Source organism: Simochromis diagramma, unplaced genomic scaffold (assembly GCF_900408965.1).
Source record: "Simochromis diagramma unplaced genomic scaffold, fSimDia1.1 OVJJ01000822.1, whole genome shotgun sequence".
Lineage (NCBI taxonomy): Eukaryota > Metazoa > Chordata > Actinopteri > Cichliformes > Cichlidae > Simochromis > Simochromis diagramma.
The window spans coordinates 5,072,441-5,091,642 of record NW_024387520.1 but is presented as its reverse complement, the minus strand read 5'-3'; the positions used below and the strand labels follow the sequence as shown (position 1 = coordinate 5,091,642).

General features: G+C 40.0%; 1 protein-coding gene and 1 long non-coding RNA gene across 17 annotated transcripts in view; one reads left to right on the top strand and one right to left on the bottom strand.

Moving 5' to 3' along the window:
- Positions 1-19,202, top strand: part of trpm3 (transient receptor potential cation channel, subfamily M, member 3) — a 155,857-nt gene that overhangs the window by 46,450 nt on the left and 90,205 nt on the right. The gene's annotated exons all lie outside the window — the stretch shown is intronic.
- On the bottom strand, positions 15,472-18,474 carry LOC120725920. Its single transcript, XR_005694266.1, has 2 exons — positions 17,713-18,474; positions 15,472-17,600 (listed from the first exon to the last, which is right to left on the bottom strand). It is a non-coding gene; the product is annotated as an uncharacterized LOC120725920 (long non-coding RNA).

Below are 19,202 nucleotides of genomic sequence, written 5' to 3'. Positions count from 1 at the left end.
CATGCGGTGATATCGCTTGCATAAGCAGTTACAGTAATTTAACCTTTATCATTTTAAGAAATCAAATAAAAACAGAAACTGTTTTTCTTGTTATTTTTTACTCCGTTTGTATTAGACTACATATGCACATATGGTGAATCTTGAGCGAACATTCATCATTGTGAAGCTTTTTCTTGAACTTTAACAACATAATCAAAAAAAAGAGTCTTCACACAGCAACACAGTGTGACCGTTATTGAAAAAACATCTAGCACCTTGATTGTTGTGTTGGAGAGCTGAAGCTGCAGTGCGGCAACCAGATGCAGCATAGGTAATACGGCGTCTTTATTTATGAAAAGTATTTAAAGATAATACAATTGTTTTAATAGGAAGCAAATTTTAACACAAAGCTTTTATCAGTGAGAACAGTGCTCTCTGTCTGTCGTGCCTTTGCGCTGAGCATCAGCTCTCCCTCTTCTTTCTCTCTGTCCTGCTCTCATTGTTTTCTCCCTACTTCTTCATCTGCCACTCTAATAAGTATCCTCTCAGACTCTGTCTCTTCATCTCAACTCAGCTCACCACAAAGAAAAAAAAGCCATCTTGTCATGTTACTTGGCTGCTGTTTTTTCATCATTTTGCTTTATTTTTAAAGCTAGAACTTGTCACAAGTGGATATTTGTTCAGGATCCCTTAGCAATACAATTTATTGCACTAGGTGTCCTTGGATGAATTTGTTTCTATGCAGAATTATATGTTAACCCAAACCACTGTCTTTTCTTTCCCAACTAAACACCTGTTAACGAAAACAAAATTAAACTAACTACAGTCTTGAAATGTACTCCACACTAACCCCGACCTGCCTCTTTAACCCATCTTTGTCTCTTAAAAAAAATGAGTGCTTGCTCTCTGTTTTCAATATTGCTCCAACCTGTGCATGACTCCATCTGTGCCAAAGGATGCCAGTGGCTCCGAGAAGGCATCAGCATTTGACACCCTGGGAATAATAACATCTTGGATAGATTGACAGGCATATGCTTTGATGGAGCATTAACATTTTCCTGCATGGAAGCAGTTCAATACTTCACAAATCGATGGCTTCTCATGTATGTGCATGAATTATAAACCAAAGGGCAGGCATTTAGCTCACTGTAGGTAAAATAACGAATGTAACCGTGTGCTGTGAGCTTACGATTTGTCAGATTTTCAGTATGTTTTATTCAAACGAGCAGAGCTATGCATTTCCTGTTGTTTCCAGCCTTTGTCCCATGTTAAACTGATAACTATGTTACGCTTGCCACATAAAGTACTAAACTGGTCTCATTTATATTGGTCGATTTGCAATGGAATACTTTCCACCCAGCATGATTTTCTGCAGTTTAAATGTCTAATTTTGTTTCAGGCGCTCAGATTTATTAATACTCCAAAATTGTTGTGTTGTTCAGCTGTCCAGCACCCTGCTGCGCTGCACAGTGACTGGAAGTTTGATAGATCATTGGTCAAGTTTCATACACCTGTCTAGATCTCCCTCTGAATTTAGTAATCCTTTAATCAAGGTTAAATAAGGTGTACTTGTTTAAGATTACTTGCTGGGGAGGAAGTGGGGAATTTTTCTTCTCTCTGTAGGAATTTTTCTCTATTTGTGATGATCATTTTTCAGCACCACTTCCCGCTGCCTGCACAGTATTTCCTCCCTCACTCCCCACTTCCTCTCTGTTTTTAGGTCTTTGTCAGCAGCTGTGTCTCTCCCTGTATCCATCTCCCAGCAGCACTTTTTCTCCATTTTGTATGTTGTTCAAAGGAGTATTTTTGTGTTGCCAATCTTACTCAGGTCATTAGCTGCGAGTGGTGGCATATTAAGTTGTACTGGGGAAGCTGAATGCTTCCTCCAAAATGATACCCTGTGTTTTCATTCACGGATCATCAGACGAACACAGGAACCCCAGAACATAATACACATGGTGCCAAACATTATGCACACACCGGTACACCCATTCGGTTAACCAAAACAGGCAAACCAGAGAGACAATATTGTTTTATAGCTCATGTGCAATTAGCCTTCTTCTGGTTTAGAGGTTTATGAGGACTTTTTATAGATGTGGATCTCCTCTCTAGCAAGATGGAGGAAATTGGGAAGAAGACAGTGGAAGACTTAGGCCCTTTTTTCCCTTAGCTACAATGACACACATATGCACTCATGTGCAAGAATACAAAAACCTATGCAGTTTGCACATGACTGCCTGTGGACAAGAAGGGTCTGAAGATCAGCTGTAACACTAAGTTTCTTTTTTTTTTTTTAAATAAACTCGATTCCTGCAGGTCACTGTGAGCCTTGAAGGAACGACAGCTGCATGTTTGCAAACTGTCCTCTCCTTTTCTGTTTCCCACTCCAACTTTCCTTTCCTTCATCTCAGCCTTTATCTCTATGGTGCCGTCTCCTTTCCTTCCCCTCAGCCTCTCGCTGTCCATCTCTCTACCTTTTGTCCCCTTTAAACGGAATGAGCAGCTCTAAATCTCATGGCACTGCTAAGAGGACGGCACCCTGGGGATGTCCACCAGCTGCAGTCTGTGAATGTGCATGTGTGTGTGCCACTGTACTCCTTTCCCCAAGTGCATGGCTAGGTACAACTTCACCATCTGTTGAAAATATTCTGGATGGAGATGTGTATGAATGGGACTGAGAAAAAAAGGGAGCCAATGTGGAGGTGTACAAAAAAAAGTGGGGAAAGACCCAATTTATCACAGCTGTAAATGGGATGGTGCGTATGTATGAGGATGTGTGTGTTTTTCTGACATAGAGAGGGGGGATGGTAATTTGGGATGAAGTTGTGTACGTGAAGGACATCAGAGGGAGATGTGTAAAAATGTGCCTGTGTGTGTATGACTGTAAATTGGATACTGGGACATGGAAAATGAAAGTGAACGGCATGGCCACACAGAGCTATTTTTGTCCTCCCATCTATCTCTCAGTCTCACACTCTCACTTCTGGATTCCTCTCACCCCCTCCTCCTCCCTAAACTTTACTCCTCCCTTTTTTTCCTCTTCTTGTCATCTCTGTCCTCTTGCCCCTTCTCCAATATATCTGATACATCTGTTGCCACATAAGCCTAGTCAAACCACTCCATCCTCAGTGTCCCAACTTTTAAGGATAAGTCACACTTTCATCATCTGCTGTTGTCACAGCTCTATCCTGCAGGAATAACTGCCCTTTTAGATTAACCACTTTGGGTGCCAAAATATTGTTGTTGTTTTTTTCTAAAAAAAAGTTTTTTTTAAATTATCTGCGCACTCTGTCTTTTACATGCCCTGCAAAATTTAGCATTTCGGTGTATTATTTTCTGTCTAACCCAATTTTACTATTAAGTCATGTAATCATTTTTTTCTTCGTGTTCACACAGTACTGAAGTAACACTGTTGTAAACCCCCGAGGAGAATTCTTTGGAAAATTCTGCAGTAGTTTATGCAGGATTTCCCTCCACTTCTTTTCATCTTTTTTTTCCAATTCCTGCAGCCGACAGCTCAGTTACGGTATATTAATCTGTATCTATAAAAATTCAATTTCTTCCTCTGCTACAGTGAGACATGAGTTTTGTGCAAGGAGAAATGAGGGTCACTCTGCTTGACCAGATAAGTAGCAGATTAGCGGAGAGATAAAGGAGAAAATCGGAATACAGTGATAAAGTCTTTCGCATGAACAGTGACTGCATGAAGCTATTTCAGTTTGTGTTTCACAGAAAGGCTTTTAAGTGTGTGATTGCTTTGAATGATGGTCCCCATGTGCAGCTATAACACAAAGCATGGGTTGCCATTTGTGAATGCAGTTCTATGAAGCGCAAAGATCATTGTATACAGTGATCAGCATTGCTCTCTACAGCTGTACAGTTCATCTTTTTGTTCTTAAATACTTTGTGCAGCGCAGACATACAGTATGGATGTTCGAACATTGTGCCTCCCTTTTGAGTGCGCAACAACAGAGGCAGAACATCAAGAGGATTATATACTCTGTGAGGACAACTAGAGACAGCACTGCTCGCTCTGCCTGCCTTTCAGTGTGTTCCCACAAGGCAGGAGGAAAGTAGGATGCATCACTTTCCCAAAGAAAAAGAGAGAGAGGGAGAATGGGTGGTGAAGGGGGACAGGGAGAAATAAGAAAAGACACAATAAGAGATGGAAAATAAGGGGAAATGCTGTGCCAGGATACAGGAATGAATGAGCAGATGGAAGGAGGAAAAGAAAATAGGATGCAGGAAGTCTGTGTATTGGTGAATGTGTGCCCGGTGTTCTGTGGGATTGCTGGCAGGTGCTGTGGCCGCTGATCGCACGAGCCCCAGTCCTGCCAGCAGCCTTATGTAATGAAGCTTTATCTCTGCCACTCCACAAGGGTGAGAGGCACTGCGGCACAGTGCCATGAAGAAATATCGAGCTGGAGGTCATTAATGAAGAACATGAATGAGAACTGCCTGTTCAGTTTCTCATTTTTTTCCTTAATTAGATTGGTCGCCGAACCCTTAGTAAAGTACTGACCACTGATTGGTTATGAAATCAGACATTTCATGAACTTCAGCCAGTAAACGAGTTTTATTGACTCCTGTATACAGTCCAGTGCCAGTTATTGAAATGATAATAAGCAGTAATGTGACAGCACAGGACCCTGCAGTCAACACGAAGCCAGTAAACCATGAAATTACACAAAAGGAGTCCTCTTTTTCTCCATATTTAACAGTGTTGATATATACTGTGTTTTAGAGCATATAAATATACTGATCATACATTCAGAGGTTTTAATTATGTGTCAGTTAGCTTATAGGTTAGCAGACTTGTTATAGTTGTGTTAATTCTTATTTTGCTTTTACTTGTTGTATTCAATTCATTTTAGTTTTACCCTTTTGAACCTTTTTATTGTTAGTTTTATTCTTCTTAATTAATATTGAATGGAAGGCATATGCCAAAGGCAAGATTTAAGAAAATCTGAAGAAATCGAAGAAGAGAATGTATGAACAAAAGATAAACCTTGGTTTACCTGTGGTAGAAAAGTCAGCTAGCGGCAGGTAACACAACCCTTACAAATAAAAGTCAAGACATAAGACCAAAACAAACAGATCGACACAACAAAGAACTGAGTAGAGACACTAAAAGCTATAAATACACAATGTAATTAGGGAAATGGGAAATACCAGAGTACACATCTGCAATCAGTCAGGGAAAACAAACAAGGGAAGCAAAACGAAACACAGTGCACATAAGAGTCTAACAAAATAAAACAGGAAATAGCTAAATATGGAAACATCTAAGATGCAAACAGAGCCACAGAAAACACACAGGGCATAAAAACTGCAACTTAGGGAATAAACTGATAATTATAATAATGGAGTACAAAAGAAGGCATAATTAAAACTGAGAAAAGAATAGAATCATGGAAATTAAAAAGAGATAGAAATGACAATACAAACTTGAAATGATGTAAACAAAGAACAAACATGTTGAAAATGTAACAATAAACAGAACTAACATAGTAAAACGCAGAAAAACAGCACAATAACACAGGTATTACAATAAAAATGCAACAGATTACATTACAGGCATGTCATTCATCATTTCATTCATCTAGTTTAAGTTTTTGGTTTTTAGTTGGTTTTAGTTAACTATGATAACCTTGTAGACTAATAAGGTTTTCAGAATAAAGACAGAGGTTTCTGAGGCATGAAGGTGGATCTATGTTTACCTGAAACAGCCTGTTGCACCTCGCCACCATCTCCAGTGGAGGTTTTCTCCAGTGGTGTCAGGTATATAATTACATTGCATAAGCAAACCTGTTGAGCAGTATTAGTAACACCATGGAAAAAAGACACAAAGCTGCTGGGAACAGTATATGAAAGTGAATTTATTGATTTACATCTGTTTCAGTATGCCTTTTTATGCTTGGTACTAATTTCCTGCCAAGTTACTTTCACACTATTAAAACTGTTGAGATTTTATTGGTGCCTACCTTCATTTTGAGACCATGCCAAGTATAAATGCACCTGTTTAAATGAAGCCAATTAAGGTTGAAGTTAAAGCGCATCTGATGGTGGTAGTAACTGTAAAAATACACATGAGTATTGAAAATGCATTGACTTATAATAAAAATATTTTAACTCTGGAATTTACAGGTTTTACTGAAGCATTCATTTAACCAGTTACTTCATGCTATTATAATTTTGGTGCATTCTTCATAGCTCCTCGCCTGCGCCTCCTAAATGAAGTAGGCGGCTCTTTTCATTGGTCAGTTTTTGCAGAAGAATAGCAAAATGACACATAAAACACCCACTTTTAGTGAAGTTCTCACAGAACCTGATGAAGACTGTTTTGGTAAATAAAGAATGCTGAGGTTTTAAGGTTTTGTTAAGTCAGTTAATACAAATAATGCACAGTTATGTCAAACTGACTTTGCAGTATAGCACACAGAATAATATGCAGGTGAGACCTTTGAAGGTAAAGCAGGAAAACACACATGGTGCATTACATCAGGTTTTCTGGTTGTTCTTTTTGGGTTGTGAATTCAAATGCTATATTTTAAGAGCCAACAATTCTCACACACAAATTTCAGCCGTCCTCCTTCAGGTCTAGGTAAAGGGACAGGAGGATTTTCAAACATTGCACGGTTGAGTGGAGATGGGTTGAAGCAGAAAAAGAAGTCCTTGTTTTTAGTTGTCGATCAGGAGAGGTCAAATTCAGTACATACGGTACTGGAGCATGTAGAACTGCTGCGATTCACATTATTCATCTGTTTCTTTCCATCCGTTTTGGGACTTAATGTATGCCTTTACCTCGGGGTGGATGTTGCCCCATATTTGAGTTTGAGCCATGATATTGGCCCTTTTCCTGATATAGTTTGCAAGTCCTGCAGAAGCAGCTATCTTTCCCTAAAGTCTGTATGTATTATTCTCCTTGTGACAACCCCCATTAGCTCTGTTGACTCACTTCTTCTGTTATTATGTAATCTCTATTTGTCGTACCCTTTAGTTTCTTCAAGTTGCTGCCCTTTTCTCTATTACACTAAAGTTTAACTAGGTAATAACGTACCTGGATATGTATACCATTAATAAGCTGCTACTGGACTGACATTTTTTGTGCCTTTTTACAGACTACCTGTCAGTATTTCTCAGTGACTACTTGAGTTAAGTGGATAAATAGATCGGCTATATGTGATTGGTTCAGTCCAGCAACTGTAATTATTTTGCAGGGTTTTGCCTTCCATTGAACTGACAGTTGAAAATTTTTAACATATCGCTCACCCCTACCGCCCACCCGTGCACTAAACCTCACTTTGTGTATTAAATCTGGGCTTTTGAACTGTGTTTCCTGTTGTGATTCCTGCTTTTGACTCTATTTTTTGGGTCATGAGCTGCTACACTGTTAAAGAGGGTCAGGTGCTTAACAGTAGCAGCTGCCAAGAGTGGCAGACAAAGAAAGCCTAGACCTCAGAGAGGCTGTAAATGAGAGTAGCTATTTGGGGAAACCTCACACTCCACAGCTTTTCACCACAGGTGCAGCGAGAGACATACATGACTCATTTTATGGTCAGACACCAGCTCATAAGTACGCATGAGGATGCAAAGTACACATCCACTGAGAGATGTGCATACATTAATGTCTATGTGTGTAAATTTGGATGTCAAGTGAAAATTCTGTGCATGCACCCACAAGCCCAGATATGCATGGGAGCAGACACACAGTATAGCCCATATTTGCATGTTTGTATGGAGACATTGTTCCCCTATGAATTGAATAGATTGATAGAACGGGGTAGATGGCTGAGATGGGAATAGGGGGAAGAAAAGCAATTAAAGTGGCAGTCGAATGGTTATTGGTGCAGCAGAGCATTCGATGAGACATTCACTGGCTTAATTATGCTTAGACCTTACCACGATGACACACCAGGTATTATGACACACTAGGACAGCCAGGAACATGTGAAGTTTCAGTGTGATCTGCTCATGGGTGTATAAAGAAAAGAGCTGCCATTCAGCCTTGTTGCTTCTCAGTGGTTACATGTGTTACTGCAGTCCACCCGCTGTTTTACATCCATGAATCAGACTCTACTGTACATCACATGTAGATTAAAAACCCCAAACCTATCGATTTCTCTTCTGTGCATCACCTTCTCTTTATTCCACACAGTGTACAACACAGACAAAGCTTCCAGGTCAAAAGAAATGAAGCCAACACGGAAGTACCTTAAACCTGATGGCCACCAGATGGCGATAAATGTGGTAGCAAAAAGACTTTTGCTTCTTTAGAAGTCTATGCTTTCTGTTGTGACCTTTAACCTCGATCAACACTTCCTGTCATTCATTTTGGGTCATATGAAATACAAAATTGGTTACACTATGTTTCAAAATGAAAGATTATCTGTGGTATGAAACCACACGGTCATTGGTCATTACCCAATGAATATGTCATTTCACAGTTACATCCATTTTTTTTTTAAACTAAATGGTAAATGTACTGGTTCTTTTACAGTGTTATACTACTCTACCTGAGCACCCAAAGTGCTTTATCCAACATGCCTATGTCACCTGTTCACAAAAGGACTTTTTTCTACACTTAAGTGCTGAATGTTAAACAGAAGGAGCAAATATTGGAAAAGAAATCATGTGCTTTTCAAATCATCCTTGTTATCAAGTTCTTATTTAATGATATAATTGATAGCAAGAACAAAACTAGGCTGATTGGTTTGTATGTATGTAAATAATAAAGTATTAGTAAAAAAGTATATAAATGCATCTTAAAGTGTCAAATTCCAGCACTTTAAGTTATACTGTGGAATTTCCAGGCTGGATTCAGTATCCCTCTCTCTCAAGTGTTCCTTATTGCGCACATGTCCCTACATCTTAGTTTTTTGTGGGCTGACAGCCTGACAGCAAGGGTAAAAGAAAAATGAGCCTAAAGGAAAGGAAAGAAAAAATATGAGTGCTAGAGAAGTGCTTCAACAATGGAAAGTGAGGGTTAAAATCAGCCCATTTTCAGGAAGATGGAGAAGCAGAGAGACTTTAAGGATTGAAGACACTAATGAGTTGCTGAGAGAATGAGGCGATAAGTCAGGAAAGGAGTGAAAAGGTCTGTTGTAAAGCAGCGAAAAAATAGGAAGAGCACACGCAAACAATGTGATTAGTAAGAGAGCCTCCGAGCAGAGAGAGGACGCTGAATAAGAGTGGGAACCCCTGATCCTTTGCCAACCGTTTTTGCCTTATCAGGCTGGTCCAGACATGGGAGAAAATCACGTACCCGCAATGCGCTGTGACTGTTGCCCATTCTCCTGGAAAGTGCCCCTAACCCTGTCCTATCAGCTCAGAGGTCGACTGCCAGTGTTAGTGGCTCTTCATCGTTGGCTCTTCATCTTTAGGTGCTGAGCTCAGCAGACATAAAAGCCCACAGATGCATTCACAGTATGGGCAGACACATGTATATCAACTAGAGTCAACGATCAAAAGTTGAGTTCAGATCATGATACCGTCTACATCATTGTCTCAGTTGGCAGCTCAGATTAGATGCACATATACATGTAAAAACACAAGAGTGGTTTTCTCCTCTTTGCTTCAGGTCAATAATAATAATATAAATCATGTTCAAACCATTTGGAAGCATTGCAGAATTTTCAGGAGAAGAATTAGAGGTTTTCAATCACACAAAATGGTGCTATCTTGATACTCACAGGCACAAATGGACACTCAGAGAGATAAGTATGCATGCATATGCACCAGTCAGTTGGATAAAGAACCCAGCTGCACTGACTTACAGCCGCTGGCAAACGTTGAGGCAAGCTGATGAGTGTACTGTCTAAATGCACACATTACTTAGTGCCACTACATTTATCACAGGGCCTGTTTAGTGACTTGTAATTTGCAGTGCCCACTTACTTTGTGTGTTTGTGCGCACACACTACTCTTTGTATGGGACCAAGGAAGGTTTTAGTGAGTGTGACTTTCACTGATGACTGACATTGATGAGGCCGTTGATGAGTTTGATGAGCTTGTGCAGCCATTTCTCCATTCGAAGGGAGAAAGCCAGCAGACTATGTTATGTCATTTCAACTTGACACAGGCGTGAAAAATTAACATAAAAGGCTTTCAAATCAGTCTTCTTCCATTTAAAATTAGATATTGTACACGGTATGAGAGCAAGAAATAGACAGAGCAGGGTGTGGATTAACTTCTGTTCAGCCTGTGCAAAACTGTGAATGTGCTGACTCGAAACTCCGTGGAAATTACATTAAGACGAGATGAGATTCTCTGTTTGCAACAAGCCCCCCCCAAAAAAGTCGAGAAAAAGCAGCATATCTCTTGTGAAAAGACAAAGGAAGATGTATTGTGCTTGTGATCATATACATGCTTTCTTTAAACTATCTTATTACTGCGTAAGTGTTTGCTTCTCAGGATAGATGATTGCATGGCGTAGAATCGATTCGGGGCAAGTGAGTTGTTGATGTCCTCGTGTTTCTGCCCATCTGTTGTGGTTTAACCTGTCTTGCTACTGCAGCCCACATGTTCCTGTCTGTTCTTCCTTCTCTCTGAAGCACACCTGTCTGAAGGAGAAACAGTATGTTCGATAATTGTAAAATCTTTCAAAATATGTTGAAGTTACACATTTTTACATATAATATTCCCTCTTTTTAAGCTGCCAAAGCTACAGTTTTGTTTTTGCTTCCTTTAACATTTGATTGACATGAAATGCATGAAAATGACAAATTTGTCATGACACATTTTAGAAGTGCCTACAAGAAAACTGGCAATGGCTATGATCCCAGTATAACATTACGCTTCTTTATAACATGCATATTGAAATAAACAGTCTTAGACATGTTTTTTTCTTCTAAAAAAGGACCATTCAGACTCATTCTTCCAACCACAATTTATCCCATCAATGGAAAAAAACACCTCTGTGCCTTGTGTAATACTGCTGCATCACCTCGCCTGTTTACCTGTTGCTATGTGTGGAGGAGCTGCCTGAGCCCCACCAATAGTGAATATATTTGCGGAAACAAGAGCACAAAAAGCAGCTTAGACAGAAATAACAGCAAAACAAATCTCATTGTTTACAACAAAACAAAAAAGATGTCCAAACAACAGACACAGCTTCTTTCTTGGTCACAAGTTATTTTAGTCTCTCGTTTCTTTGTCCTTTGTCTTTCTTTACTGTTTTTTAATATAACGATGAAGCTTTACACAGCTGTTAACTGATAGAGCTGATCAAGGCGAGCCATTCCACTTCCCAGTAATCCTATTGTACAGAAATTGGCTGCAATGCAACCAGTGCGGGGTGGAGGCTGCATGACGATAGTCCTAAATGAATACAAGTGATTTAGAGAAACATCTAAAACAATAGACAAAGTAGGACACTATTATATATATTGGTTTTAAAAGTACAGCAACAATATCCCTGTAATTTCCATTATAAGGATGACTATTTTGCCCATAAACCACTAACATTCTGCTAATACATGCCATGTCTATTTCTAAACTAGACCTTAAAAGCACAATTAAACTACAACAGAAGCATGCATACAGTTTGTGTACTGCACTAAAAGCTGATTTTTGTGGTGGCTACTGATTGACTACTGCTAGAAGATACCTGAATGTTATAGAGTGGCTCATGGTGCTGGCAAGTCCCTAATACTTAGAGAAATATATTTTTATTACAATCAAAACCCTGAAAAATGCAAAAATGGGCTCATATTCAATCCATCCATCTATCCATCCATTTTCTTCTGGTTATTCGGTCGCAGGAGCAGCAGCCTAAGCAGAGAAGCCCAGCTCTCCCTCTACCCAGACACCTCCTCTAGCCTGTCCGGGGAAGAACATTGGTGTTCCCACGCCAGCCGAGAGATATAATCTCTTCAGTGTGTCGTGGGGCTGCCCGGGGCCTCCTCCTGGTGGAACATGCCTAGGGCACCTCACCCAACATCTAAGACACCTGCCTGAACCACCTCAACTGGCTCCTTTCGATGTGGAAGAGTAGTGGCTCTACCTTGAGCCCCTTCCGAATGGCTGAACTCCTCATCCTATCTCTAATGGAGAGGCCATCTACCCTGGAGAAAGCTCATTTCCGTCACTTGTATCCATGATCTTGTTCTTGGACTCCCTGTGGGGCTTGGTTCCCCTCTGGTGTCCACCATCTGGTTTGTGGGTTACCACCACGACAGGCACCAACCACCTTGTAACCACAGATCAGTGCAGCTGCTTCAGCAATGGAGGTGCTGAACATGGTCCAGTCAGACTCAATGTTCCCAGTCTCCCTCGGAATGCAGGCCGTTGCTCTCAAAAACGCCCCAACAGGGCTCACTGTTGTTGCCCACACGAGTGTTGAAGTCTCCCAGTGGGACGACAGAGTCCCCAGGTCGAGCACCCACAATCACCCCTCCCAGGGACTCCAAAAAGGCCGGGTACTCTAAACTGTAATTTGGCACATAAGCATAGACATCAGACCCATTCCCCGACCCAGAGGTTCAGGGAACAAACCATCTTGTCCACCGGAAAAACTCCAACATAATTATTGTTTCAGTCTCTTAGATCAAGAACATGATGAAAATAGTAAGAAGGAAAACGTTTACCGTGTGAAATTGATGTTTTCCAGCTACAGCTCCATTATCTCATGAGCACCTCGATGAAATCTGAAGTCAACAGAGTGGGGCTGTACATAATATGAATGCTACCAGGCTTGTTAGCAGTGTCCAGCATGCTCATTGGTACTGTAGTTTTGTAAATGTCCAATATAATGTACTCAAATTTCGCAAATTATTAAAGAGAGTTAAATGTGTATCATATGTGTTGTTTTGTACAAGTTATATTAGAATTGTGAATAAGAGGTTAAGCAGTTAATATAGCTATTATTCCCCTCAGTGGTTCTGGTGGTTAATTACAGAGAAATGATAGATTCAAACCAATGAAAAGCCCCAGTGACTATTTTGTCCATCCATCAGTATTTGAAAAGATTGTATCATGTATGAAATTATAACTGGCTTGCAGGAGTTAAAGTTTGCTTGGCCAAAAGCATCAACAGTTATTAGGTAAAACATATTTTGAGCTTCGTCAAGATTAAATCTTAAGTAACTTCACGGTATCAAATTTGGTTTTGATAGATAAAATCATACGTGGTGGAAACTGACATGGTGCTTTGAAACTGGCACAATCACATGAATTCTAAGGCCAATTCATGGCAATTGTATGCATGGTTCAAAAATGAGGTGTATAAACGCACCACTGCTTTGACTCGCAGGTGGTGCCAGAGTGCTCAAGGCCCAGACATGATGAAAATCACACAATGTTCCCAATCAGTGTGCCAAATTTCAAAACGTTTTACCACAAATTCAAATATTTGAAGGAAAAAGAAGAGGAAATACGCTCACTAAATGAAAAGACTGTGAAGGCCTATGGAGTTTTTTTCTGCTTGGCACCATGTTACACATTTTTCTAACCTAAAATGTCATTTGATGTAGAAAGAGATTTTTTACACAAGCTCCATGAGGTTCAGTAGACAGCAGCAGAGAAAGGGAGTGAAAGAATACAATAGAACATCAAGTCCACTTTGATTGTGGAGCATGTGAGTGTGGGGCCAGTGCTGATTGCCTGATTATTTAGTTAATGGTGCTGTCCTCTGAGACCCAGCTGGCCTGACAGTTCATTTCACTGGACTGGTTCTAAGTTAACAAAAGGAATGTGTCCCCTTTTTGCTGACTTTTAAAAAAGTTATACAGGTAAAAGAAGTTAAATAATGTGCTTCCTTACAGGCCAAAGTTTTAAACTCATCTGACTGATTATTATTGACCCATTTGTTAGAGTATGACTGACACTGTAAGTGCATCTACGGCCTGCAGAGTGAACCCTGTTTGTTGCAGCTCTCTCCAACCAGACGATCATCCCACCGTTATGCGGTTAGAGATGAGAAATACTTATTTCCCCCATATTAGCAAATTCTTTGGTTACAACAGTTAAAACAACGACTAACTCATTAACCCTTCATCCACTGCTGTTACTGCACCTGTCTCTTCACAACATTAAAACCACTGACCAGGTGTAGTAAATAACATGGAACATCTTGTTACAGTACAGCACCATGTCCTGCAAGGAGACACTGGGTCCTGACACCTAGACACAGATCAAACATGTGTAACATTGTAGCACTTGGGGTGGACCTACAATATATGTTCCAGTGGTTTTAATGCTGTAGCTGATCTCTCTTTATTATCCCTCTCGCTGTTACTACCCCTCTTTCTCCTTGGCTCACTAATTAAAAGGAATTTGTATGCTTTGACTGCGGGAGATTTTTCTTGCTGAGGTAATGATTTGTAAATACAGGCCATTTACTGTACCATCCACTACCTTTTTGTCCAATTAGAGGGCTTGACACAAATCCCTGCTGAGCAGGGACAAATGGCAAACAAAGTGGTAATTATCTTCAAAAGCAGTTAAGACGGTGCTGGCGGTGAAATTGTGATTGTTAAGAGAAGATTCATGTGCAACACATATCAAAACCGTGGACCAGAAATTCCCACGGAAATATGCAGCATTCTGTACAGATGTTATTTATAGCATTATTACTCTGGCGTATTTTCATTACTGCGATTTTGCTGAGGGGCATCATTCTCGGGTCTGAGTGAGATAGAAAAGCATAGATGAAGAAAAGGAATAAATAAATAGTCATGTGCTTAATGTTAATGTAAGCATCTGACGTTTGAGTAAGAATCCATATAGCCCCCCACAAGCTGAACCCTGAAGACTGGGCCTGTATTGAGGATGTGAATGTGTTGTGTCTGGTAGATCCTGGAGTACATCGTTGGATAAAGACCCGGAAATCATGATGTTAAAAGAAAATAAAAAATAGCCCTAAGTATAGAGCAAACAGAAATCAAATGCATGTTGATGCATGCCTGTCTGTGTGAGTGTGCATCGTTATATGCATGTATCACAGTGAGCGTGCAAGGTTATTTTGTGCCAGGGTTTTTGTCCTCGTTAGCCTGTCATGTCTGTAGTTAAACAAAGCATTGCCCCTGCCCATCCAATTAGACTTAGATTCCCGCAGCACACCGACGATGACACGTGAACAGACACTCCATTAACACTGATAGAGATGGATGGGAAGGGACAAGAGACGGGAGAAAGGGGAGATTTTTACCCTTCCTCTAGCTTTTTTTTTCCAAAACCTTCCTTTCAAGGCATCATTAGCTGACACAAAGTCGATCAAGTTGTGCATTCAGTGAGCGATATGAATATCACTAGAAGAATTTGGCCTGCTCGGTAGTTTAACATGTCTCACTTGAGTGATTTTCATGTTTGCTTATAATATGTAGCCTACAGGGAGACACAGACCCAAACAGCCAATGATAGCACACAACATATTTAATAAATTCTACTTGCAGTGTAGTTTTAAATCCTTTATTCGATAAATCTTTGTTCTGGACTGGCGCCAGTGCCCACTGTTATATTTATCTATAGGAGATGCCTATGTTGTGTGGATGATGAGTATTGAGCTTGTGATCTGGGAGTTTTTATAGTTTTTTTTTTCTCAGGGAAATATTGATGTATTTTCAGGACGATGCTGTAAAGGTTTGCTGCTTAAGCGAGATCTTGTGGGAGTGTGAGAGAATTATGAAATTGTGTTAAAACTGCAAAACAAAATTAGAGGGTTATAGTTTAGATTTTCCTGAGAAAAATTCTGAAGTCTGGTAATGCTGCTAAACTGCTGCTTGTCGAAGTGCATCACTGTCAGTGCCGAATGCTATTTCCTCTAGACAGAATTAGAGAAGAGCAAATACAGATGGATCAAAGGAAACGACACAAAATTATTAAGTGAATCCCATTTAGAGCTCTAAAGATCAGAATGTTAGATGGTGTTAGAATGTCATGACAGAATGATGTTTTGTGAATGTTATTGCTTTGCTTTGGGAGCAAAATTGGGTTTTTTACACATGAGACACCAACTAAAGTTTAATGTCTAAACCAGTGCAGTGGCTAAAAGGCAGTTTGGTGTCATGCAGACTCTCCTTTTTGATTTCCCCGTCAAAGTACACCTTAAAAATTACATATTTGTGACATGAAAGGCAGGAGAAATAATACTTTACTTTTCTTTATTCTAGTTCTTTTCAAACATAGTGCATCTCAGCATGCTGAAATGGCCTTAAAGTGTAGGTGGGGCAAATCATTTTAATGAGCGTTGCTATTCTTCCTCTTCCCACAGCCTCTCTTAAAGGCCAGGGTTCATCTTGATTTAGCTGACAGGCTCTTGTTGTGAGTGTGTTTGGGCAAGGCTGAGCACAGGGCGATCGGTCCACTGATTCCCACAGCAAGAGAAAATCCACCTACAGTTTAGTACTGTGTGCACTGGACTGAGTCGCTGAACCTGCTAATAGAAGCTCTGAATGCTCTTTGTGATGTCTTAAGAAAGCAGATAAGAAAGAAACAAAAATTACATTGCATGATATTCAAATTCGAAACAGGGCAAGGGTTAGGGGGTGGAGGAGGGAGTACACCCCCCACCACCTCCCACCCCACACAAATGGGTAAACAGTTAAGAAAATGGATAGGTGGGTGTATGTATCAATGAATGGCTGGAAAGAGAATTGTGTAAATTAGGTGAACAAAGGTAAATGCCAAATGGTGAGCATCTGGCTGGCAATTATTTTGTTTTATTGCCGTTGTATTACCGAACATCTCAGTAATAAATAAAGGGATCTCTGTGTGTCTGCTGCCCGTTCAGCCTGCCTACTTCAAATGTAGCAGGTGTAGTGCCCGAGGAAGTGCCGTGTCAAGTATAGATGAACAGCACTTTTTGTTGTCGGATTTCCTCTTTCATTCTTATATTGATACACACCTCCTGGGAGACTTGTACTGCGCCAACACTGAGGAAACTAGGAGACAAGCCCAGCCATAAATTACATCAAAACAGTAGAGTTTCATATACTGTGCTGAAATACATTGTGAGCACAGGAACTGGGCACACAGTTTCATGCCTGCTCATAGGTTTCTTGGAGCAGTGCTTGGAAAACACTGGACCGATCTGATGTAAATGAAGAGAAGAGGAAAAAACAGACAGAGGCAGAAATTACTTGACACCACAGAAAGGGTGTGTGTTTGTGTGTGAGTATTCTTAAAAGTATTGGAGTGCTTGAGTGTGTTGAGCTAATACAGCCCCAATTCCCAAACAGTTGGGACGATGTGTTAAATGTAAATATTAGCCGAAATTGCTTTGAGGCAACTGAGGTTGTTTTTTGGCACTATATGAATGAAAGTGAATCGAATTGAAATCTCACAACTCCATATCCTATTCACAATAGCATATGCAAAACACATCAAATGTTTAAAATGAGAAAAGCGTACCATGTTAAGAAAAATAATGGCTCAGCAACATGCCCCCAAAAAGCTGGGACAGGGACATCTTTACCACTGTGTATCATCCATTGTTCTTTTAACAACAGCCCATAAACATCTGGAAGTTTAGGAGACCAGCTGTTGCACTTTTGGGAGAGGGATGCTCTCTGATAGAGGATTCTAGCTGCTCAAGAGTCCGGGATCCTCTTTTTGTTTTCAGTTGCTGGAGGGTTTGGTCTGCAGGCAGGCCAGTTCTTCATGCTTCTTACTGTAAAGCCATGCTGTTTTAATAGATGCAGTATACAGTTTTAACATTGTCCTGCTGAAATATGTAGCAACTGAAAAAGACATTATCTGAATGGGAGCACATGTTGCTCTACAATCTCTATTTACCTTTTAGCATCGATGGTCTCCAGATGTCTGTTTCATAGACGCTACTGCACCCCCATACAATCAGAGATGCAGGCTTTTGAACTGAGTGCTGTCCCTCTCATCTGTAGTCCAGATGACATGGCATTCATGTTTCTAGAAAAGGAATTTCACATTTTGATTTATCTGAACACAAAACAGTTTTCTGCATTGCTTCAGCTCATTTCATTCAAGTCAGTAGTATTTTTTTGGATCGTGTTCACGTATGACTTCTTCATTGCATGAAAGTGTTTTACCCGATGTGGTTGGCACAGTGAACTGTTTCACAGATAATGATTAGTGGAAGTGTTCCTGAGCCTATGCAATGACTTCCATGAGAGAATCATGCCTGTTTTTAATGCAGTGCCGTCTGAGAGCCGGACGATCACGGGCATCCAGTATTGATTTTCAGCTTCGCCACTTACGCACAAAGAACAAGGATGAAAGCTAAGACCAAATCTAGATTATTGGAAATGTTATTACGATATTATATGTATCGTATTGTTACATTATGATACATTATATGTATCATCTATATGTATTATAAATGATGGATATTGAAAGTCTTCCCAATATTACTTTTAAAATTTTTCTGAAACATTTCCACAATTTCTAGATGCAGTTTTCATCTTGACTTCTGAGTAACTCTGTCTCTCTAAGATTGCAATCATGTTACTGACCTGTTTCCAATTAACCTGATTAGCTGCAAAATGTTCCTCCAGCTGTCTCTCTTTAGTACCTCTTACTTTTCCAGCCTTTTGTGCTCCCCATTCCAACATTTTTATATGTGTTCACCCCGTCAAATTCAAAAGGAGCCTGCGTTTTTCATGAAATAGTAAAATAGCCCAGTTTAAACACCTGATATATTTTCTGTGTTGTACTGTGAATAAATTAGCAAATCATTGCATGTGTACACAGATTTTACGCAATGTAAGATGAACTAAAAATTATTGTTAAAGAGGCTTTTTGGTGCTTTTGTAGCGCAGGATGTGTCCAAAAAACAGATTTATATATTTGTCAGTAATCTACAGTATGTTGTTTAAATTCTAGGTCTATTCAAGTGACACAAAACTGGCGGCTGAATTCAGAAATCTGACAATCAGATGAAAATAGGACATGAATCTCTGATATAAATTAAATGTTATGCTGTCAGTGACCTAGTGCAAGTAGTTGTTAGACCGACTGTAGTCTCTCTCTTAGACAGTTTGCAAAGGTTTGCAGATAACCATCATCTAATTCATAAATGCACAAAGATCACTTACACGTTGCAATCAATCAGAATCAGTCTGTCCTGTGAGCAACTCAACTGGTTGTCAGCTGCCGAGCACCTATGTCATTTTACTGTCGTCCTGCATCAACTACGTCTGAATTTGCATTTGTTTCAAATTTATCAGGTTCTAGCTTGACTCTAAATATAAGTCGTTGATGTCTGTTCAGTATGAATTTCTGTGTATGTGGACGGCAACAGATTTGCG